This window comes from Diceros bicornis, chromosome 31, assembly GCF_020826845.1.
Source record: "Diceros bicornis minor isolate mBicDic1 chromosome 31, mDicBic1.mat.cur, whole genome shotgun sequence".
Lineage (NCBI taxonomy): Eukaryota > Metazoa > Chordata > Mammalia > Perissodactyla > Rhinocerotidae > Diceros > Diceros bicornis.
Window position 1 is genome coordinate 35,023,808 of NC_080770.1, and position 23,974 is coordinate 35,047,781.

The 23,974-nt window shown below is 42.3% G+C and overlaps 1 protein-coding gene across 3 annotated transcripts in view; it reads right to left on the reverse strand.

Annotated features, from left to right (window-relative positions):
- HIPK3 (homeodomain interacting protein kinase 3) overlaps positions 1-6,536 on the reverse strand; it is a 94,372-nt gene extending 87,836 nt beyond the window's left edge. For all 3 annotated transcript variants that reach the window (XM_058527191.1, XM_058527189.1, XM_058527190.1), the window contains exon 1: positions 6,317-6,536. The gene's annotated coding sequence lies outside the window, so the exon portion shown is untranslated. The remainder of the gene's footprint in view (positions 1-6,316) is intronic.
- Positions 6,537-23,974: the final 17,438 nt, after the last annotated feature.

Sequence of the window (23,974 nt, forward strand, 5' to 3'; positions counted from 1 at the left end):
TAATGTCACCTACTACATGCTCAAAGCAGGGACCATGTCTTACTCTCTTCATAGCACAGTACCTTGCCTAGTGGACACTCAAATATGTACTAAATAAAATAGTTTTCATACACATGTTTTATAGTTCTACCTGCCATAATAAAATTTCATTTATTTGTGGTCCGAGTCTATGATCCAGCTACAAAAAAATATTTCAAGTATACTAACCAGATTAAAAATCTAATATTTTTTAACCCAATACTATTATCTAACTTAAAATACAAAACTGCAACTAATATACTGCAGAAATACTCGTATTGTCTCCACTGAAACTGATTACAAGTTGACCCAAAACATGTTTTTGTTTTGTTTTATGTTGAGAATGCAGTGAAGCACAGCATCATAGCTATAGGCTATACGGCACATAACCTGTAATTTTCATTGTTATTTTATGTCTCTATACCCTATTTAATCTCAATAGAGATTGCAATAAATTACATATTTAAAGCTCTCAGAAGTATTAATTTAAATTATACTTAGAAGAAATGTCTCTGGAAAGTCAGGTTCAATTTTCAATATGTTACCACCCTATCTAACTTATTAACTATTTAAGACTGTAGCATTATGTATCTCAAGTCATATAGTTTACCAAACCTACAAGACTCTCATTCTATTATTAAACAGATAATAATCAAAATATAACCAAATGAAATTTTTAGGCCTTTAAATAACTGCTTTATAGGCTAGGAAACATTTGCTAAGCAAGTTATTTTCTGCAAAAGTTTCAGTGTTTATACTATTTTTTTTAATGTATTTTGTTTAATTTATGAGTAATATGCAACAAAGTAGGGGGAAGCTGAAGAATTTCAAGTTAATACAAATGTTTTTAGCAAACCAAATACTTTTTTTTTTTTAATTTCTAAAATGTAATAATTGGCTAGTCAAATGTGGTCAAGTTTTATATTTTCTATCAAATCTTAAAGACAATATTCTTGGTAAGCCATACGTAATTAAATTTATAATAAATGGCTACAAAATTTTAAACAGAGGAGGGAGTGACTCATATTTGGTTCATCTGATTATCTCAATATCTATCAACTCTAAACAATATTTTTCCAATTAGAAAAAGTGTTCCAGGGCCAGCCCCGTGGCTTAGCGGTTAAGCGCGCGCACTCTGCTGCTGGCAGCCCGGGGATCGGATCCCGGGCGCACACCGAAGCACCGCTTCTCTGGCCATGCTGAGGCCACGTCCCACATACAGCAACTAGAAGGCTGTGCAACTATGACATACAACTATCTACTGGGACTTTGGGGGGAAAAAAAATAAATAAAAATTAAAACTTAAAAAAAAAAAAAGTGTTCCAGCAGCATTGACAATTATGCAAAATAAAAAAGAATTTATCTGACCACCCCTGGGAATCTTTTATTTTCAATGTGACCAAGAGTTATACTAAAGAATGGGTCTTTCACAATTTAGATCATTACCTAAAGCAAATAGTACAGTTCAAGGAGCAAAGTAAAAATTATATTTCCCTTTCTTATTCTTCTCTAAATCTCCACTTCTTTTAGGTGTAATCTTTTTGTTTAAAAAACAAAATGACAAACCAGCAAAGAAAACACAACCTGAAAAGTGTATCTGGAAATCTAATCTTTAAAAGAAGAAATGTTTATCTCAGAAGGTAAAAATGGGACTGCGACTCAGAGAAGTCTGAGTTTTAATTCAGTCTGAAAAACCTAGACTCTTATTTTATGTGCACCATAGTTTTATTTTAAAAGATCTCCAGAAATTAAAAATATTCCTATAAATCAAACTCATTTTAATAGCAATAATATATTCTATGCTCTTCACACTTCTGATTTCAAGTTAGACCTGAGATTTTTTTAAAACTGTATATAGAAAGTTTATCTTCCCTAAATTCCTAAGGAAAACTCTTTTATATTGAAGAAACAAAAGACACAAAGAGATAGGGAGGCAAGGGGAGAAAAAAGAATTTAAAAAACTGGTCAAGGAGGATAAACAGATACTATTTCACCAGACTGGTCATTTAGTAGGTGTTACGTACGGCATATTCTTAATCTTTCCCCCACCCTACCACAATACTTGAACATTTAAGTCAAAACAGTTTTTTAAGTCTCCAAAATCCAACTAAACCAACCTCTTCCCCGACTATGGCCCAGCTTCCTCTACCTCACCTGCCCACTACCTTCCCTCACACTCAGTCTCCTGCAGGAAGGAAAAATGCTCACTCTTTTAGAAAATTAGAGAAATTGTTTGGCTCAAAGTAACAAAATACATTTAAGGTAAAAAATATTGTCCTTGGTTTGCTTTTCAAAGACTTTCTGTTGGAAAAAGGCAGATTTGTAAAGTACAGACTACTAAATATAAAAGACAAAGTAAATCAGTTTAATGACTTAACTGTCCCCAAACCACAAATGCCACCCTAAAAACACAGTATTTCCAATCCTCACCCAGTTCTTTTCATTTTCACACAAGCTAAAGTAAGATCAGAGGCTCTATGTCCCTAGCACAACAGGGGCATGCCTCAGAATCAAGGTGACATGTCACCTTGTGTAATGACACGGCCCAAGTACCAACTGAGAACAGCCTGATCTGCTCAACAGGTCAAGGTCTAAGTTGACAAACATTCAGGTAAAATGTTTAACATACATCCTCCAAATCTGTCTTTTAGCTTGATCTCAACAGTGATTAAGATAAGGTCCAAAACAACAGCTACGACAAAGCTACAGAAGCAGCACACTAATTATTACCTTGTTTTCCCCCCAAACCACTCTTAATTACACCAATCCAACCAAAAGAAGTAGACTGTATTTCCTTAAGCTGGCCACGTACGTGCTTTGACTACCCTGAAAACCTCCTCTGATTCAAATCTTCTACTCCAAAGATATATCCCTATTCAACGTATAAATGCTTAAAGGTAACAGGCAAGATATATTTGTTAAGCAGCTGGATCCAGAACCAGTATGGACATTTAAAATAATTTCTTTAGACTTACATTTGTATCATACAGAAAGAGTTACCCACAACAAACCTTTCAACAAGTTGTGGGGGGGGAGACCGGCATCTTTAAAAAAGTAATGAAATACACTGATAGACTCCTCCATTTGAACAAAGTTCTAGTAGTCCGTCTTCAGATGTAACTTCCAAGTTAAACATATCACATCGGAAGTCTCAACTTCAGATATTAGGAAATTAGGACAGCTGCCAACCCAGAAATTTTACATGAACATTTCTTTTGGCAGCAACAATACAATCATATAGCAAGTTACTTTGTGTCCTCTAATAATTAAGAGGCAAGAATAATTCTGGCAGGATATTTTATTTTACTTATTTTTTTTTTGTGAGGAAGATCAGCCCTGAGCTAACATCCATGCTAATCCTCCTCTTTTTGCTGAGGAAGACGGGCTCTGAGCTAACATCTATTGCCAATCCTCCTCCTTCCCCCCCCCCCAAAGCCCCAGTAGATAGTTGTACGTCATAGTTGCACATCCTTCTAGCTGCTGTATGTGGGACTCGGCCTCAGCATGGCCGGAGAAGCGGTGCGTCGGTGCGCACCCGGGGTCCGAACCCAGGCCGCCAGTAGCGGAGCGTGCACTTAACCGCTAAACCACGGGGCCGGCCCTGGCAGGATATTTTAAATACGGAGAGTTTCAAAGCTCCTTAGAACACCCTTAAATCTAAATATTGCCATAACATCTTTTCATCTCCAAACTCAAACGTAAAGCTGCAATGGAAACTACATTTTGTACGCCTTTGAATTAACCACCAGTAACGCAATTCTAATCTACATATGATCACCCTGGGTGGAATGCCCCAATGAGAAGCATAGTGAGCAAGTTAACTTCAAAATTACCAGAATAAGTCCTTCTAAGATTCAAATGGAAAATAACATGCAAACAAGTATTCCATTCAATGGATGTGAAACAGGTTTGGGAAACTGCATTCTGAAATTTACATTTTCCCCTTCTTCCCTTCCATAGATATGCCTTCAGTGTTCTTGCAGAACCAAATATTTAAAACAAAAGCTCAATCAGAAAGTTCATTTGACAGCTGTTGCTATTTTAAGTTACGAGGGGGAAAAAAAGGCTTTCAATACCTTGTATTAAACAAATACTTCTGTGTCCAGCTATACTAGCTACAGCAATCTACCTCTGTAATTTGCACCTTATTTTATCGTACCCCATGACAGAGCACCCAAAAAATTAAAGTAGTATGATCTGAAGCTTCTTTTCAAGCACATTTACAAGAATTATCTCATAAAAAACCATCTACTTTTATGTGTCTCTAAAACTCCATGTCCAGAAGCCAATGAGTAGTTTATAAGCAAGATAATGACTAGTTCAGTGGAAAAGGTATTATGACAATAAACTAAGACTGGCTCACCACGTTATGATCTGCTTGCCTAATACGTATGTTTACCTACTGTAGTCAGCAATGACCGAATATAAATTTGAAACATTTAATGGCTAGTTCTGTTCTAGATTTTAAGTTCATCTTACCTTTTGAAAACAATCTAAGGCTGTCCACAAATTTTTTTTTAAGAAAATATATTCTCTAGACTAGAAAAAATTAAAGAACAAATTAAATTGTTATTCCGTTTTCCCATAAGTACAAAAAAAAACAATGAAATGTCCAAAATCTCAAATATTTCAGCACACCTCTACCTTAACACAAATTCAAAACAAGTTTCAAAAATAAAAGAAAAATAAACCTCAAACAGGCTGAGCATTATATTTCATAAATAAGAGTTCCCTACAGTTTATAAATGCACCCATAAATATACCAAGAAATGCCTTGTTGATTTAAAAGTAAAGAACTTTATTTGGTTGGTTACATTTCAATTACTGTTATGTGGCATGAAGGCATAATCTAACCAATAAAACTATGAAAACTATTTTTTTTAAAAGGTCAGTCATGTTTTGTTTACTTATATACTAAGTTTAATCATGACCTATCAAAACCTTACGGCTCACTGTATAAAATTAGCACTGCACTTGCAAACACAAGCAGAATCTAGACTTATCAAACATATGGTGAGGTTCGCCCAGTTTCTGAAAAATTAAATGAGAAATGTAGGATTATGTAAAATGCTTTAGTTTTACAAAACAAAAAACCCACAGATCCTGCTCAAAAGTTTTCATCAAAAATTTGATCAAAAAGGGAACCTCTTAAAATTTTAAAGCGACCAGCAATTAAAACTGTAGAATAAACCGAAAAGGTTTGAATACAAGTACTTCCACCTCAGAAGCTACAGCTAACAAGCAAATACCCAAAACAAAACAAAAAAATCAGCCGATCTCCAAACTACTAGAAGGTTCACAAAAGCACAAGCACAGGCTGCTTTACCAGCTAACTCTCCGGGCCCTGCACCCAGAGACGCCCAAGCTGACAACAGAGCCAACCAGGAGCTCCCCCGTACACTGGACGATAATCTGAAAAACTTCACTGTCGCTAAAGCTGCTTACAATCAGAACCAGCGAACTGACAGGCGCAAAAATAAATTCTAACAGAGCAGCAAGAGGTTGTGAAAACACGGTTCAAGGACCTAACGTGTTCCGACTGCCCTGTCACAGGGCCAAGGTAATGGATGCGCACGGCCGCCAGCGCAGCTGCTCGGGCAGCGATAAGCCCGGGCAACAGCAGGCCCGCCGAGCCACGTACCATTGTACCACGGCCGCCTCCCGCCCGCAGGACAACAGACGCGCTCCTCCGCAGGCTCCCCGCGACCGCCGCGCGCGGGAGGCGGGCGCCCGGAGCGAGGAGCCGGCAACAGCTGGGCGCGCGGCCGCCACGCCTTCCTGGGCCGCGGGGGACGCAGGGGGACGCGGGCGGCGGCTCACGTTTCTCCCCGGCGGTCACCCGCGCGCTCGTCCCCAGGGCTGCCCCCTCCGCGCCGCAGGCCCGGCGCTCGGGGCGCGCGGGCGTGTTCGTGTCTGTTCCCCGAACGAGCGGGCGGAGGTCCCCGGAGTGACGGCCCAGGCCGCGGGGGGGAGGCCCGGGGGACTAAACAAAACTTCTGTTGCCGGGAAGAGCCGTTGCGCAACCCTGGCAGGGAGGCCGGGCCGCCGGCCGGAGCGCCGATTCCCGGAGGCCGCGCCACCGCGCGCAGGGACCCCGCGCAGCCCCGCGTCCCGGGGCCTCGGGCCTGGAGCCGCCGCCTGGGGCCGGGGCGGAAACGCGGACGCGGGGCTGCGGCCGGGGCGCAGGGCGCACGGCGGGCGCGCCGCCCGGGGTGCGGGCCGCGGTCCGGAGGAGGGCGCTGGCCCCGGCCGCAGGCCCGGCCGACCGAGCCGGTGCCCCGCGCTCGCCGACCCTTACCTTCCTAGAGGCCCGCGCTCTCCGCTCCTCGGGCGGCCGCAGCCCTGAGCATGTCCGGGGGGTGCGGGGCCGTGCCGGGGACGGGAGCCAGGCGCTCAGCAGGCGGCACCACCCAGCCCGGGCTCAGCCCCTCTCCGCGGCCGCTGCCATCTTGTCCCGGCGGCTGGAAGGAAACGGCCGGACACCCTCCCCCGCCCGCTGCTGCTGCTGCTGCTGCTGCTGCTGCTGCTGCTGCTGCTGCTCTGGCTGCCGAGCGCCGGGCCCGGCTCCCTCATCTTCCTTCCCGGGACGCGGGGTGGGGACGGCGGGGCTGGGCGGGGGGGCGGCCGGCCTCCGACTGCCGGGCCTACGCGCGGCGCGCGGCGCGGGAACCGCGGCGCTGGGGGCCCATTCCCGACGCCGCCGCGCGAGGGGAGGAGGCGGAGGACGGCGCGGAGGCGGCGACGGCGGCCCGGCTCGCCTCCTCGGCTCGGCTCCTCGGCTGGCCGGGCTGCGGGCGCTCGTCACCCGGCCGGGGCGCCGCCGCCCTCTCGGCCCCTCCTCCGCGCGCGCCCGCCCGCCCGCCGCCTCCGCAGCGCCCCAGCCCGCCCGCGAGGCCCCGCCCCGGCTCGCCCGCCGCAGCCGCGCCCTGGGGCTCCGCGCCCGCCGCGAGCTCCTCCCGCCCAGGAAGCGTCCGCCCGCGCCCCGCTGCTGCCCCGAACCTCAGTCCGGGCCCGCGCCGCCAAAAATATATATTTAAAAAAAGATCGTGACCCCCAAGAACGGAGAAAAATGCGGAAGCAGGATTTTACAGGCCTTCGAGATCCCGTAATCCTAGTTTCCCCTTCCACCACTTTAGGATCCGTTTCTTGGCGGTTTTTTTTAAAGGTGCAAAAATAAGGAAAGGGGAAATGCTTAGTCAAGTGAACCATCCCAATCCAAAATAGGTCCTTCCCGCCCCCTCATCCCAGGGAGTCAAGGGAAATGTAAAATTAGGCTAAAGAACGGGGAAAAGGCCCTCTTGGAAATTTTCCAAGAGCATCGATCTCTGTGGTCCAAATCCCCGTAAACGTGAAGTTCACCCCCCTCTGCGTTGGTAATTCTCCATCGAAGGATTCTACTCCTAGAGACGAGTTACCTCCCTCCTGGAGACGAGGAAATCAACGGAATGGCCCATCTCAGACAACGTAATCATAGAACCATAGAATTGTAGAGACGAAAGAAACTGAGACATCCTTAGTCCAAACTCTTGAGATAGAACAGGGGTTCAAAGAAACTTAGGTGACCTGCCCAAGGTTATACAGCAAAGCCCTGGTCTGCGCTACTTCTCTCCTTTTCCCTAGGAAACAACTGACCTTCTAAGTACCTATCATTCAGAGTTAATTTTTTTTAAGATATTCGTTTCCTCTGTTTCCTTTTGTGCTGAATTAATGTTTAACCTTTTGGGAACAGCCTTCTCTGCGGATTCCAAGTGCCCTTTCTTTGTTCCCTTGATAATCCTCCCTGGGAGGACTGAATCTACCATGTAGGTATTTATCCCCAGACATTTTCGGTTGCAGTAACTAGGGCAGGGCAATGGGAGTGGCAAATGGCTGCATATTTAATACTACACATTTATTCCCGGCTGCTTTTCAAACTGGGAGAAGTATTTTGGAGGATGCCTTTAAAAGAGAAAAGGATAGTATGCCCTGAGGCAGTTGGAAATAGCATTTTCGAATGACAGTTGTTCTCTTCAAGTTAGGGAGGATAACCAGTTGCAAAGGCTTCCAAAATAGAAAAACAAAACAATGACTGTCTCTCAGAGAGATAGCAGCATATTAGCCATTCCTTTTTACTTAGTGTTTAGTTACTTTTGATTTTTTTTAAAAAAGCAATAGTTAAAAGAACCAAAAAAGGATAAAAATATTACCCAAAGGAGAAAGTTACAATAATAGAAAAAATCTATCAGTGAAATAGGGAAAATACGCCACTAGAACTTCAAATTTTCAGAACTTTTGCAAAACATTTCTCTAGGTCACCTCCAATAGGAGGCTTCCATTCTCCCTACTTGTGGCATTGCTACATCTATGAAGAAGCTGAAAGTGGGGGGGTGGGGGGCTGTGGGGGGGGTGGTTCTTTTTCCTTTCTATCTCTGACATTGGTACTCATTACACTATGAATTCCTGGAGGGGATTCTGTCATTTTTTTTTTTAACCATTGCATTGCCAGAGCCTAATAAACTGCCTGGTCTATAGTATATCCTTAGTAAGTGTTGCTAAATAAGTAAATGAACACTATTAATTCAAATCCTCCTCCTCTTCATACCTATTGTGTTGTAACTTAATCTCTTTACCTCCAAATCTCTTCCCTCTCCAATCCATTCTGAACACCAACAGACAGATAAGTTTTCAAAGCCCCAGATTTAGCCATTTTATGAAGTTTGTAAAAAAAAATGGAAAACTTCTCATAGTGTTAAGTTCTTGTTAAAAATGCAGACCACTAAATTTTATATGAAAAAAATTAAATTATGCATAAAAAGATGATAGCCAGAAAATTTATAATCTTTTCATTCAAAAATATTATTTAAATACCATGTACCAGACACTATGCTGTGATCTGAGGATACAGTGGTGAATAAGGAGCACCTCTGAGCTTATACTCTCTCTAGAAAGTTGGCTATTATATAAGTAGTCAATTATAATATGCCTAAGCGCTATAAAAAAAGAGAAGTACTAGGTGCAATGAGGGGCTAGAACAGGAGGACACAGTCAGCGGGAGAGTGGGGAAGCCACAGAAAGCCTGGCTCATTTCTCATCCTCCAGGAGTCAGCTAACCTCTTGACTTCTCTGACTAAGCCAAGTTCCCATATATCGTTCCTTTGTAGCATTTTTCTCAGTTGCCATTTTATGTTTATTATCTGGTAGTTTGAGTAATGTCTACCTCTTCCACTAATCAGAAAGCTCCAGAAAAATGAAGAGCACATCTTGTTTGTCTTCCATTGTATCCCCAGCACTGAACAGTGATGCACAGCAGGTAATCAATCAACAGGACCAGCCACACACTGGGCCCCTTGCTCAAAATTATTGAGGATTTCAAGTTGGTGACAGAACAGCGTTAAACCCATCACAGGGACTTTCTGAGCAGGACTGTGTGCAACGGCACAGGTTAAGTGAGTGAATGAAAGTTGAGAGCTGAAGAATGTGTAGGAGTTAGCCCAAACAAAGAGAGAACATGAGGCAGAAGATAAGATATATGCAAAAGCCATGTAGAAAAAGGCGATAGAGAGTAGAATTTGAGAAACTGAAAGATAGTTTTTAGTCAGAGTGAGAGGATAAATCTAAGTGGAGGAGGGCAGGGGGGAAGCAAGGTGCCGGGTTGGGATTTAGGACCGCATTCTACCACCAGAGGAAGCTACTGAAGGATTTAGGGGGGACAACATGATCGAAGAAGCCATTGGCTTTGGGTGTGGAAACCATCTATTTTCCTTATTGCTACTTTTCTGTATTTTCCAAATTTTCCTTCCAATAACTTCCAATCTCATTCAGAGTGAAAGCTAAACGCTTTACAGTGGACCTAAAATGGTCTGTTAAGACCTTACACAGAACTGACCCACAAGGAATTCGCCTCTACTTTTTTCCTCCTCACTCCAGCCACGCTGTTCCTCAACTCTCCTCACTCCCCCGGCAGGTGCTCGGGTCTCCCTCCGCTTGGAACACTCCCTGAGCATCTCCTTTTCGAGTTCTTACTCAAATGTTGACCTTCTCAATGAAGCCCTCCCCAGCAGTAACCACCTGCACATACACATAAACTCTCTATTTTTATCTTTATCTTTCTCCTTAGGACTTACCACCATCTAAGATACTAGGGTATAGATCCCCCGACCAACTCCATCCCCCACCCACCCCCACCCCCACCCCCACCCCCGGCCGCCAGAAAGTAAGCTTCCTGAGGGCAGGAATATTTGTCTGTTTCGTTCGCTGCTCTGTCCCCCGGAGCCTTGATCACTGCCCGGCATAGAAAAATAACTTAATACATGTTTGTAAAATGAAAGAATGAATTTTCTATGTAAGCAGTATGAAACCCTCCATGAACTCAGTCTGCAGTTGCAATTGTTCGAGATCACCTAACAAAGATCTCTCTTTTAGGTCTTTCCCCAAACCCCACATCCCAAAATTCCTCCGTCCAAAGGAGGCCAGTGCTCCTCGCACTTACCTTGTGCTCCTCACTGCCCTTGTTCCTCATTGTACGGCACAGAGGTGTCAATAGAGAGGAATGGCCCTCCACAGCCTTAGCCATGTTGCTCATGCTTCTCCAAAGAAAAACCTCAGAATCTGGTCACAGAGCCTGAGTCAGCGATCCACACTCCCCTTCCTCAAGAAAGACAGGGTTTGTTGTTGTTGATGTTTTCCTCCAGACCCTAGGTGTCCTTTCAGGTCTCAGGCCGGAGAGGCTCCGCAGGGGCTTCTGTATCCTCCCTCCCAGGAGATCCTGGCCTCCTTATGCAAATAATTTACCTTCTCCCTAGAGATCAGCTTTGTATACCTGGGCCTCAGGGAGGGATGGCTGGAAAGGAAGAAATGTTCAGGAGCGTCTCCCTCCTACCTACATTTGCATAACTGAAAGGCCCACTCAAATAACTCCCTGCAGCCCAAAGATCGGTTTCTCTTCCTTTAAAAAAAGAAATTGTTCCCACTAAATTCATAGAGATAAAAATAATCTCATCTTAATCTGAAAGTTCTGTGTTATAGACAGCAGAAAGCAAATATCTCATATAGTAAAATTCATCCTTGAAAATTATCCAAATTGTCCATTTAGTATAGTGTACATTGTTTTGTGTATATAACCTTGTACAATAATATGTATGTATAAATGATCTGCTACTTGTAGTTAGTCACAAAGTTGATTTTTCATGTTTCCCCTCTTAGAGCACTTCAGAAATTTTATAAAGGTTATAACTTGTTGACTTTTCCAGTTTCATCATCTTCTTAAGATGGAATCTAGTAATCACCCTCTGTGTTATAGTTTTTCTAAAGCCCTCAGTCAAATCTTTAATTTCTTCCCCTATGATGGTGAACGCTCATGGGATACCAGAATGATGTCTTCGTGGTTGGACAATCCTTAAAATCCTTGGCACATATTTCCATAAGTGTTGTCAAAATGCAAGTCTGTCTTTCAGCTTTGATTGGATCCCTTGCCCACAGGCATCGGCTCACGGAGGAAAAGGCCTGCCAGCACCCACTCTGTTTACCTTGTTCTCTCTCTCCAGAGCTTCTGGAGTTTAATTCTCGGAAGTTAAATGTAGTTATGATGCAATATAATGGATTAGCATGGTTTTTATATTAGAGAAAAATGTTTAAACTAAGAAAATGCAAAACAGAGAAATAAAATAAACCATCCATCTTGTTTTGATCTTGACATTTGCCTGCTCTCAAAGCTTCCGACTTTCACCTACTAAAAACGTCCATATTTCTCAGTTTGGCTGTTGATACACTACGAGGTACATTATGGAGTTGGACTGCATAAAATGTTTTTAACCATTTTTCCTATACTCCCTATAATCCCACCAAAGTGTGCTTTTCTCTCCCACAACAATAACATTTATTTCTCCATGTTCATGCCATTTCTCTCATCAATATTGCCCTCCCTCACTGAAATTCCACCCATCCTTCAAAGTCAAAATTAAATGTTCACTCCTCCAAAAAGCTTTGATTGAACATACCATCCATAAGTGATATTCATGTATCTCGCAAATAGTTTTTAGGTCCTACCATATGCCAGGCACTGTTCTGAATGTTTTTATTTAATAACTCAAGGAAAACTATTACTATCCTCATTTTACAGATGAAGGAATTGAAGCACAGAGAGATTAAGAATCTTGTCCAGGAGCCGGCCCCGTGGCTTAGCAGTTAAGTGCACGTGCTCCGCTACTGGCAGCCTGCGTTCGGATCCCAGGCGTGCACTGACACACCGCTTCTCCGGCCATGCTGAGGCCACGTCCCACATACAGCAACTAGAAGGATGTGCAACTATGACATACAACTATCTACTGGGGCTTTGGGAGGAAAAAAAAAAGGAGGAGGATTGGCAACAGATGTTAGCTCAGGGCTGGTCTTCCTCAGCAAAAAGAGGAGGATTAGCATGGATGTTAGCTCAGGGCTGATCTTCCTCACCAAAAACAAACAAACAAACAAAAAGGAATCTTGACCAAAGTTATACAGCAAATGATGGACCTGGATTTGTGCCCAAGCTGTGTGGCCTTAAGCATCTACCCCAAACAAAGATTTTCACTAAATTTATTCTTGAAAATGTTTTTATAAAACATGTAGTCATGAGGAGATTCTAATTCCCCTTGGGGAGAGTTCAAATTGAGGATTATGTTCCTGACAAGTGTTATGTCAAATCGTGGCTGTGACACACTTCAGCTCTAAAAGAAGAGTAGGATTTTATATTCCCCTAAAATGGTGCGTGGAGAAGGGTCATCCACGCTCCTCAAGTCTCACGTCTCCTTGTGCAGCTGAGGGAACAGAAATTCAGGCAAGTGGTTTCATTCCTTACCCAAGACCATGCCTCAGTCACCCTATCTGATTCATCAAAATTACTGTCTGTATTCCCAAAACTCCCTGATTTATCCCCAAATTCCTTCTTTCCTCTCTTTATACCTGAACTAAGGAAACAGCCCTGTCCCTCCATATTCAATATTGACAGCCTGACTCCTGGTAGAAAATTTCTCACCTCCCTTCTCTGGGCTCATGTGCCATAGTGGAATTGCGATGAAGTATGCAAGGATCATCCAGGAGAAACTGTGCTCACCTAACAAAAGTGGGGTGTTCAGTCACCCACAGCCATGTAACAACTGCAACAAAACCCTGCCTGTGAACACAAATCCCTCTGCATTAGTGAAATTCTAGGCACTTAAGGGGAAATTCTCTGGGTGAGGGTCTGTCCTCCTGTTGCATCACAACCTGCTCCGCCCACGTGTCAGTCCAGCTCTCCCAGGGGTCAGGGAATAGGGCTCGGCTCCCAGTGCACCACGTGTGGAAGGCAGGGGCATGGCCTGAGGATGGCTGTGCCTTTACAGCTTCCAGAGCAGACAACAGAGGGGGCCAGGTGAGGTCGTGCGGTCTGGATTGGTCTCCTCTTTCTTCCTTGGTGCTTTTTTCCTACCTGGTTGTGATGCCCCTTATATTACATCCCCCTCCACACCTGGTCTTCTCTCTCTTCTGTTCTGACACTTCCTTCAAACTGCTTCAGATGATGCTCCGGCTGCCCCAAGCACCCCCTGTGACATTCCTATTCCCGTCTAGCATCCAGAGATCCTTAACATCAAACTTGCTTCTTCTTTCTTTGATCAAAATACCCATTCCCCAAGTAAATTCAAGTTTAATGTTATGAAAAGTATGCTATTTAAAGCATACTTTTGGGGCCGGCCCTATCACCCAGTCATTAAGTTCGGCGCACTCCACTTTGGCAGCCCAGGTTTGTAGGTTTGGATCCCAGGTGCAGACCTATACCACTCGTCAGCCTTGCTGTGGTGGCGACCCACATACAACATAGAGGAAGATTGGCACAGGTGTTAGCTCAGGGCAAATCTTCCTCAGCAAAAAACAAAAACAAAAACAAAATATACATTTTTATTTTATGTTTCAAAATAGCCAAAGCAGCCAATTGCCCATACAAAGTGTTTGCTGGAATTAGAAAAGACACTTCCTCATGATGCTTTGCTTCTGTACTGTCAGATAATTGTCTTAATATGTCGATTTTGTTAAGGCAACACACTTTTCTGCCATACGCCTGAAAAACATCATAATAAACATACGAACCTGTGATGTCTCTAGTGTGAATCACAAGCCCTACTGATACAGACTTCCTTTTTGTGCTTTGACCCTCCCAGGAAGTGTGGAAGGAGACTGGACAAGGAGGAATCAGGAGACTGCTCAGTTAACTGTGTGACTGTGGACACGTCACACCTTCCCGAGTCTTTTTCCTCATCTCTGAATTTGATATAACAACGCCTTCAAAGAGGCTGAGGAGTCAAGGAGACAGCTTATGCAAACCTGACGTATGGTAGGCTCAACATAAAGGTTAGGTGAGTCAAAGTGTTTAAGAATGTCTAATTAGGAAGATTTCGGGCTAATCAGAGAAGATACTCAGGGTCACCCTGCTCAGTCCACGTCCCCTTGGAGATCAGCCCCAGCAGTCAGAGAGAGCAGGGGAGGTCTGAGCTACAAGAGGAAACATTAGCCTTTCCTCAGGAGTCCCCTCCTCTGCTTCCCCTGCCCTCTTCTCCTTCTCTACTGAGAGGAGGAATCAGTCACTCGTGAACTTCAAACTCTAGTCTCACTTTTACAACTTTCAGTCTTCTCTCTGGACCATGCTTTTTAGTTTTTGCTCCACTTTGAAAGGGGCAGTCTTCCCTGAGAGAAGAGAACTGTCTTACCTTAAATGCAAAATTCCAAAGTCTATCCTGAGTGTTTGCCCCAACCAGAAAATTCCGAGTCCAGACTGTCGGGATTCCTCTTAGCTAATAACGCAGTATCAACTGAAAGTTCTGCTCAGACCAAGTTCACATTTCCTCTATCCCCAACTGACCCCAAAAATGCCTGATTTGCCTTCAACAAATATAAGTATAGTTATTTTTGTCACCTGCTCACTACACTTATGTCTAAATTACTATGTAGCACAAGGATTATGTAGGTTATTAAATACGCAGGAGATTAATGCTGTGGTGCATCTTGTTTGTTTCTTAAAACACTGAACCCTGTTCAAGTATTTTCAGTCTTCATAGTTTGTGTTTTATATGGCATAGGCACCTGCTCACATCTTTGAAATAATGGAGGAAACATTATTATTAAAATTGCTGTTGGGATTAATGCAGCAATATATTTTTCTTTTCTAATAGGGAAAAAAACATATTGGCAGAAAGAAGAGAAAAGAAAATATGGCCGAGGATCATTAAGGGCCTTTGAGATTATAGGGGAAGCAGTCCAATGTGAAAGCAAAAAATAAAAATGATATATGTTCTTTGTAGAGTACAATTAGTTCATGTTGCAGTAAAATTAAATGAAATGTGCAACAAAACCTAAATCAGCATTCTTTTTTAATCAGCATACTGAGAATTACAGGTAAAGGTCACTTTTGATCTGCATTAGACTACAGAATTTCATTTAAAATGAAGACCATTCATTCATTCTTTGCATAACAAGCAGTAGAATATTTCAGAACTGTATAAAGGAAAATCTACTGTGTTTATATATGGTTTATTTTATTTAAAATATAAATTATAGAGCTAGCCCTGATGGCCTAGTTGTTAAAGTTCAGCACTCTCATCACTTTGGCAGCCCAGGTTCATATCCTGGTCACAGACCCACACCACCCGTCTGTCAGTTGCCATGCTGTGGCAGCAGCTCACATAGAAGAACTGGAAGGACTTACAACTAGGATATACAACCATGTACTGGGGCTTTGAGGAGGAAAAAAAAAAAAGAGGAAGACTGGCAACACATATTAGCTCAGGGTGAATCTTTCCCTGCAAAAAGGAAAAAAAATTTAAATTAAATATAAATTATATAATGAACTAAAATAATATTAATGTAGTTCTTATACAATTGATATGATAGGAAATATATATCATACATAAATCATCTAGATTCAGAAAAAACAATTCATTTGCTTGACAATTATATACTAAGTTCTGAGGCTGAAGATAACACTTATTGAAACATCTGAAAAACCAAAATAAATTTGTTTTGTAAAATATGCAAAAGGATAAATATAGTCATGACTTTTACTGTGTTTATAAATTTATTTCTTGCCACAAAAACATTTAAAATAAAAATTTAAACCACACGGTCATATCCTGATCATAAAAATGTACCTCTATTATTGAAGAAAAGAGATAAATCATGGACCGCTCTAATAGCATCAGGAGAAACGTAGACTCTATAGCACATATTTATGAGTATATTCTGTCGTATATCTGTGGTATTATCTTCAACCGATTGAGAGATTCCTTGTGCCCCAGGGTTTTATGAGCTGGGATCACGAATTAGAGAACATGGAGGCATTTGAAAGTTTCCCAGTCAGGATCGGTATCAACTGTAGCATCAAGTCAGCTTTCACCTACATTACCGTTCCCTAATGTCTCTGTGCCTCACTTCCTCATCTATAAAATGGAGGCAACTGAATGATGCACACCTCATAAGGGTGTTCTGAGGATTAAATATGTTAATAACTGTAAAGCGCTTGGACCAGTTCCTGGCGCAGAATAAGAATTAATAAACATTGGCTGCCATCATTCTCATCAATCTCGTCGCTTGTGTTCTTGCCCACCTCGACTCCATTCTCCACACAGCAGCCAGAGTGATTGTTTAAGATACAACCCAATTTATACATCCCCACATTCAACAAATATTAATTGATCACTGAATCAGTTTAAAAAATATGTTCAGGGGCTGGCCCCATGGCGTAGCAGTTAAGTGCAGGCGCTCCGCTGCTGGCAGCCCGGGTTCGGATTCCAGGCGCACACCCACGCACCACTTGTCAGGCCATGCTGTGGCAGCATCCCATATAAAGTGGAGGAAGATGGGCATGGATGTTAGCTCAGGGCTGATCTTCTTTACCAAAAAAAAAAAAAAAAAAAATGTTCAGGGGCTGGCCTGGTGGCGTAGCGGTTAAGTGCATGGACTCTGCACTCTGCTTCAGCGGCCCAGGGTTCACAAGTTCGGATCCCCTGCGCCCACCAACACACTGCTTATCAAGCCATGCTGTGGTGGCCTCCCATATAAAGTAGAGGAAGATGGGCACAGATGTTAGCCCAGGGCCAATCTTCCTCAGCAAAAAAAGAGGAGGATTGGCAACAGATGTTAGCTCAGGGCTAATCTTCCTCACACACACAAAAAAAGTTGATAAATTGTTTGATACTCCTCCCTTCAAGAAATGGACCCTAGTTCCCCTCCCTTTGAGTGTAGGTTGGACTTCGTGACTTGCTTTTAACAAATAGAATGAAGTTGAAATGATGGTGGCAACTTCAGACACTAGGTCATAAAAAGGTACTGTGGCTTTCACCTGCTATGTTGAGAGCAGCCCAATGGAGAAACCAAGGAACTGAGGCCTCTGGCCAACTGCCATATGAAGAGTGTAGAAGCACACCCTCTAGCCTTGGTCAAGCTTTCAGAGGACTGCAGCCCTGGCCAACATTGACTGCAACCCCTAAAAGACCCTGAGCCACAAACACCCAGCTTAGTCCCTCTTGAACTCCTGATCCACAGAAACTGTGAGGAAATTTATACTTGCAGTTTTAAGCCACTAAGTTTTGGGGTAATACATTCCATGGCAATAGATAACTAATAAAATCACCCATTACGGGACCGGCCCCATAGCTTAGCGGTTAAGTGTGCGCGCTCTGCTACTGGCGGCCTGGGTTTGGATCCCGGGTGCACACCGATGCACCGCTTCTCCGTCCATGCTGAGGCCGCATCCCACATACAGCAACTAGAAGGATGTGCAACTATGACATACAACTATCTACTGGGGCTTTGGGGGAAAAAAAAAAAGGAGGAGGATTGGCACTAGATGTTAGCTCAGAGCCGGTCTTCCTCAGCAAAAAGAGAAGGATTAGCATAGATGTTAGCTCAGAGCTGATCTTCCTCACAAAAAAAAAAAAAATCACCCACTATGGGCTAGACAATGGCACTGTGTATGATACAATGATGTATAGAAGAGACAAAATCCATGCCCTCATGTAGCATTTGCATTCTAGTGGGGCTGACAGAATATAAACAAGTAAAGAAAGAAATAAAGTCAGGTAGCAATACATGCTCTGAAGAAAAATACAGCAAGAGAAAGACAGAGAGCGTGCCTGGGGATTGGAGCCGAGACATGATGGTGGGGGTGGGGACAAAGCATGTTTAGGTAGCATGCACAAGGAGATGGCTTTAAGCAGAGACCTAAATGATATGAAGAAGAGAGCCACATCACTATGTGGAGGAATAGTGTTTTTCTTTTGTTTTTTTCTAGGCTGACCAAATAAGAAATGTAAAAACCCAATGGCAGAAAAGAGCTTGACATACTTCAGGAAGAGCCAGAAGGCCAGTGTAGCCAGGAGGAGGGACCCGGGGGAGGGGAGGGTAAGACCTGTGAGTAGCCAGGAGACCATGTCACTCCCCTGCCTGCACCCGCCCAAAGCTAACCATCGAAATGGGAATAACACCCATGCTCCTTCCCAAGGGCCACACCCCTAGCACTCTGCCCTCATCCTCTCCCAGAGACCCCTCAAGTACTGCATCCTGTCACACTGACCTTCAGCTAGCATTTATCACCCTCTGAAAATATCTTGTTCAAATGTTGGAGAGTTTGTGGAGAAAAGGGAACCCTCATTCACTGCTGGTGGGAATGCAAACTGCTGCAGCCTCTATGGAAAACAGTATGGACATTCCTCAAAAAATTAAAAATAGAAATACCTTATCACCCAGCTATCCCACTGCTGGGTATTTATCCAAAGAACCTGAAATCAACAATCCAAAGAGGCTTATGCACCCCTATGTTCATTGCAGCATTATTCACTATAGCCAAGAAGTGGAAGCAACCCAAGTGTCCCTCAACTGATGACTGGATAAAGAAGATGTGGTATATATATACAATGGAATACCACTCAGCCATAAAAAAAGACAAAATTGTCCTATTTGCAACAGCATGGATGGACCTGGAGGGTGTTATGTTAAGCCAAATAAGCCAGACAGAGAAAGACAAACACTGCATGATTTCACTCACATATGGAAGATAAACTAACACATGGACAGGTAGAACTGTTTGGTGGTTACCAGGGGGAACGGCATTGGGGGGTGGGCACAAGGAGTGAAGGGAGGCATTTATATGGTGACTGACAAACAATAATGTACAACTAAAATTTCACAATGTTATAAACTATTATGACATCAATAAAAAAATAAAAACTAAAAAATTAAAAAAAAAATCTGTTCATTTACTGACATACTTGTTGATTCTGTCTTTTCCTACTAGAGTGCAACTTCCACCAGAGCAGTAGGCACCCATAAAAACCTTGTTGAATGAACAAAAGGAGGATATTCCGTTAAGACATGGCAACAAAATTGCAGCCTGACACACTCTACTACAAGGGTTTGCAGTAAGTAATCTCAGCACAGAAGAGCAACTCAGGTCCCACAGGAGGGGGGCCAGCCCTGAGCCACAGATACTGGAATCAGGCACCTTGAGTAGACACCCACATGCTTATGGGATCTCCAAAGTTATGTGTTTGGCTGGAAGCTGATACATTTTCCCCCTCTCAGTCCAAAATCAAGATAGAAGGGCACATACCCCTCAGATTATGATGGCAGAATTCTTTTTCTTAAAAGGATGTAATTTATTACATTTTAAGTATCAGGATAATATATTAAAAGTTATTAAAAGCTTCAAGACAGAGTGAAACTCAAATCCTGTCATTTGCTTCCTTTGTGACCCTGGGCAAGCTACTTAATCTCTTTAAACTTCAATTTCTTCATCTATAACTAAGGAGATAATAATGCCTACCTCAGAGAATTATTGTAAGAATTCAATTAGATAACAGGAAATAAGAAAATGCTAAAAAACAGAAACAAAAACAAAACCTACATTGATGAGGGGTATGTCAAAGAAGTATGGGAGCCAACTGAAAGAGCTCCCAATGGCCAAATCTAGAACATTTTGAGCAAAAAAATAAATAAAAAAGTATTAGACTATGACCCAAAGTATAAAATAAATATCCGTGAGTCTATACTGATGTAAGTGATTGAATAAATAAATAAATGAGAGAGAAGAAACAAATCTTCTACACAGAAGAATTTCAAGAAATGTACGTAGATGCTCTAGCCAGCCCTAGTGGTCTAGTGCTTAAGATTCTACACTCTCACCGCCGAAGCCCCGGGTTTCCCAGTCAGGGAACCACACCACCCCTCTGTTGGTTGTCATACTGTGACAGCTGCGTGTTGCTGTGATGCTGAAAGCTGTGCCACCGGGATTTCAAATACCATCAGGGTCACCCATGGTGGACAGGTTTCAGCTGAGCTTCCAGACTAGACAGACTAGGAAGAAGGAGCTAGGTACTTCCAACTTTCCTACTAGTTGCACTCTAGTAGGAAAAGACAGAATCAACAACCCACTTCCGAAAAACTGGCCATGAAAACCCTACGAACAGCAGCGGAGCATTGTCTGATTCAGCACCGGAAATGGTTCAGCTCTGCTGCCCACAGGGGCGCTAGGAGTTGGAATGGTCGGTATCCACTCGTCACCTTAAGTGTAGACTGCATGTAGTGACTTTCTTCCAAGGTAGGGTAGTGAAGGGGGTGGGGAAGAAGGTGGTGGGGCATGATGGGAAGAGTTACTTTACAGTAGAGAAACCTAATAAATGCTCTCTCAGCCAAGTGAGCAGGGTCAACATTACCTTTGATATAATATGTTGTCTCTGTGGGTTTTCCTCCTCAAAATCCATAACAGCAGTCATAATCATGAGGAAAAACATCAGACAAGTACCAATAGAGGTGCATCCTACAAAATAAATTGACCAGCACTTATTAAAACTGTCAAGGTCATCTAAAACAAGGAAAGTCTGAGAAACTATCACAGCCAAGAAGAGCCAAAGAAGACATGACAAGTAAATGTACTGTGGGATCCTGGAACAGAAAAAGACATCAGGTAAAAACTAAGGAAATCAGGGCCGGCCCGGTGGCTTAGCGGTTGAGTGCGCACGCTCTGCTGCTGGCGACCCTGGTTCGGATCCCAGGCGCGCACTGACGCACCACTTCTCTGGCCATGCTGAGGCCACGTCCCACAAACAGCAACTAGAAGGATGTGCAACTATGACGTACAACTATCTACTGGGGCTTTGGGGGGAAAAAGTAAATAAATACAATATTAAAAAAAAAAAAACAAACTAAGGAAATCAGAATACACCCTGCACCTTATCATTGCGGCAAATGTACCATACTAATGTAAAATATTAATTATAAGGGAAACTGGGCATGGGATATATGAGAACTTTCTATACTATGTTCTCAATTTTTCTGTAAATCTAAAGCTGTTCTAAAAAGTAAAGTCTATTTATAAAAATTCAATTAGAAAATGTGTGTAGAAAATTCCTATAAAGTCTGCAGCATAGTGCTTACTATTCGTCATAGATACTGTAGTTCATCTAATCTTAGCCATCATGATAAGATGATCATTATTATTTTATGAGCCAGCAAGAAAGAAAAACTGCTGCCAATTAAACTATGACACATGCTTTAAGAGTGGTTCTGTGAGATGTATGCGTTGGTCACACCAGCCTCCCATTGCTTTGAAATATATTTCATCAATTTTGCGTAATTTGGCATGTTCTCCAGCTCTCACTTGCCCAGCTTATGATAGGTAATCCTCTTGCATACATCTTGGTAATAAATTGAAACATAACTTCATTATTTATGTGTATCTTATTTTCTTCCATCTCATAAAGGATTTGATCATTTTTTTACAAAAAAAAAAAATGATGGAATTAGCACAGTTATTCCCTGAATGACAAATATTCACTTCACTAAAAATCAAATTTATGTGCTGCTGCTTTTTTTTTAATAACTTTTTTTATTTATTTATTTTTTCCCCCAAAGCCCCAGTAGATAGTTGTATGTCATAGTTGCACATCCTTCTAGTTGCTGTATGTGGGACGCAGCCTCAGCATGGCCAGAGAAGCGGTATGTTGGTGCGCGCCCGGGATCCGAACCCGGGCCACCAGCAGTGGAGCACACACACTCAACCGCTAAGCCACAGGGCCGGCCCTGTCCTGCTGCTCTTTATCTGTGCCTTTCTGTATAAACAATAAATGTTTGTTACAATGAAAAATATTAGTGCCATCTTTTCCCAAACATTTTAAACAGCAATTAAACTCACGATGCACATAACTGAATTAAAGTGATGACAGTTTGAACAATTGCGATCAAGCTCACAAAGACCACGAGGCAAAGATAGTCAGGTCACAAGTGCTGGCTGGCGATAGTAATGCTAAAATGTCATGGATTATAAAATATAAGTGGCATCCTGACTTCAGAAATGTGAAAATGTGGAAATGAAATGTATGTCTTGGAGAGTTTGGGTTAGTAACTGTGGTACAGCCATATAATGGAAACATTGCAGGATTAAAAAGAATAAGATAGATCTATTTTTATTGACAGAGGAAGATATCTAAGACACATTGTTTTAAAATGTTGTTACATACGATCTATTTCCATAAAATAAAAAATAATATATTAATGTTTATATATACATATATATATACATGTATACATACACACCTAATTGTTAATAGTAACTATTACTGAGAAGTGGGATTATAGTACACTTGAACTTTTGGTTTTGTTTGGATTTATAAAAATAAACATGTTTTACTCACATAATCAGTAAAACATATAAACAGTCAGGAAAAAAGGAACTTCATGTTAAATCTTTGAATAAAGTTAAGGATTACTCACTGACAAAATTTCTTCATTTAAAAAATGTTTTTAAGGAGCCGGCCCCGTGGCGTAGTGGTTAAGGTTGGTGCCTTCTGCTTCGGTGGCCCAGTTCACAGGTTCGGATCTCAGGCATGGACCTATGCACTGCTCATCAAGCCATGCTGTGGCAGTGACCCACATATAAAGCAGAGGAAGATTGGCACAGGTGTTAGCTCAGGGCTAATCTTCCTCAAGCAAAACAACGAGAAAGATTGGCAACAGATGTTAGCTCAGGGCTATGCTACCTTAGCCAAAAAAAAAAAAAAAGTTTTTAAGCAAAAAGTTAATTGTACCAGAAACAGTTCTAGATGCTCTCCCATACATTCCCTTAGCTAAGAGCAACAACAAAAAGCTGATTAACCATTTATCACAGATATTATGAGGGAAATTCCAACATAGAATAGAATTTTGAGCTAGATCTATGGTCCAATTTTTTTAGGACAGTTATGATACAAATGATGATAAGCTACTATTAAGTATCTAAAAGACTGTACTAATGTGAACTCATCTTAAAACAGCATTTTAGGAAAAACCATGCTCCCATAGAAATACTCTTATTAATGAATCCTAACTCAAAGATTTAAAGAATAAAAAAATACTATCACTTTTCCATTTACGGGAAATAAGTGAATCAATGACTAAAGGAGAGGAAATGTGCTCAGTAGAACCAGGTGTGTTCACTTCAGTTCTGCCTTTCTCTGTTGGTCACAAATGTTTAAAGAATGAGTTGACTTTCATACTGATTCTCTGAAATCCTCTATCACATTGCTGATACACACTCCCACCACAGACAGACACAGGCATCCACGTGTATGCACACACATACAACCTGCTCATTCCCATTGTTACAACAGTACCTGCCTAGAGCTGATGCCATTCCAAATTATGTGGGCACCACTCTAAGCAAATTAGGAAATGTTGCTTTTCCTGTATTTGCAAAACAAATCAAACATTTTTATAACACAGCCTAACACTGTTTCAACTTTTGAAATGAGGAAACAGATGACAAGCTTAAGGAAATTCTATACTAGATATTTATGAGTTCCAAAGATATCACAGTTGTTGTGCTTCTCTTTAAAGCAAGCCTTTTCTAAGGAATAATCATGACTAATTAAGTGTGAGTGCATGAGCATATGCAGGAAAGTTGATAAAAATCCAACAAATTAGAGAACAGTCTGGAAAATCTCTT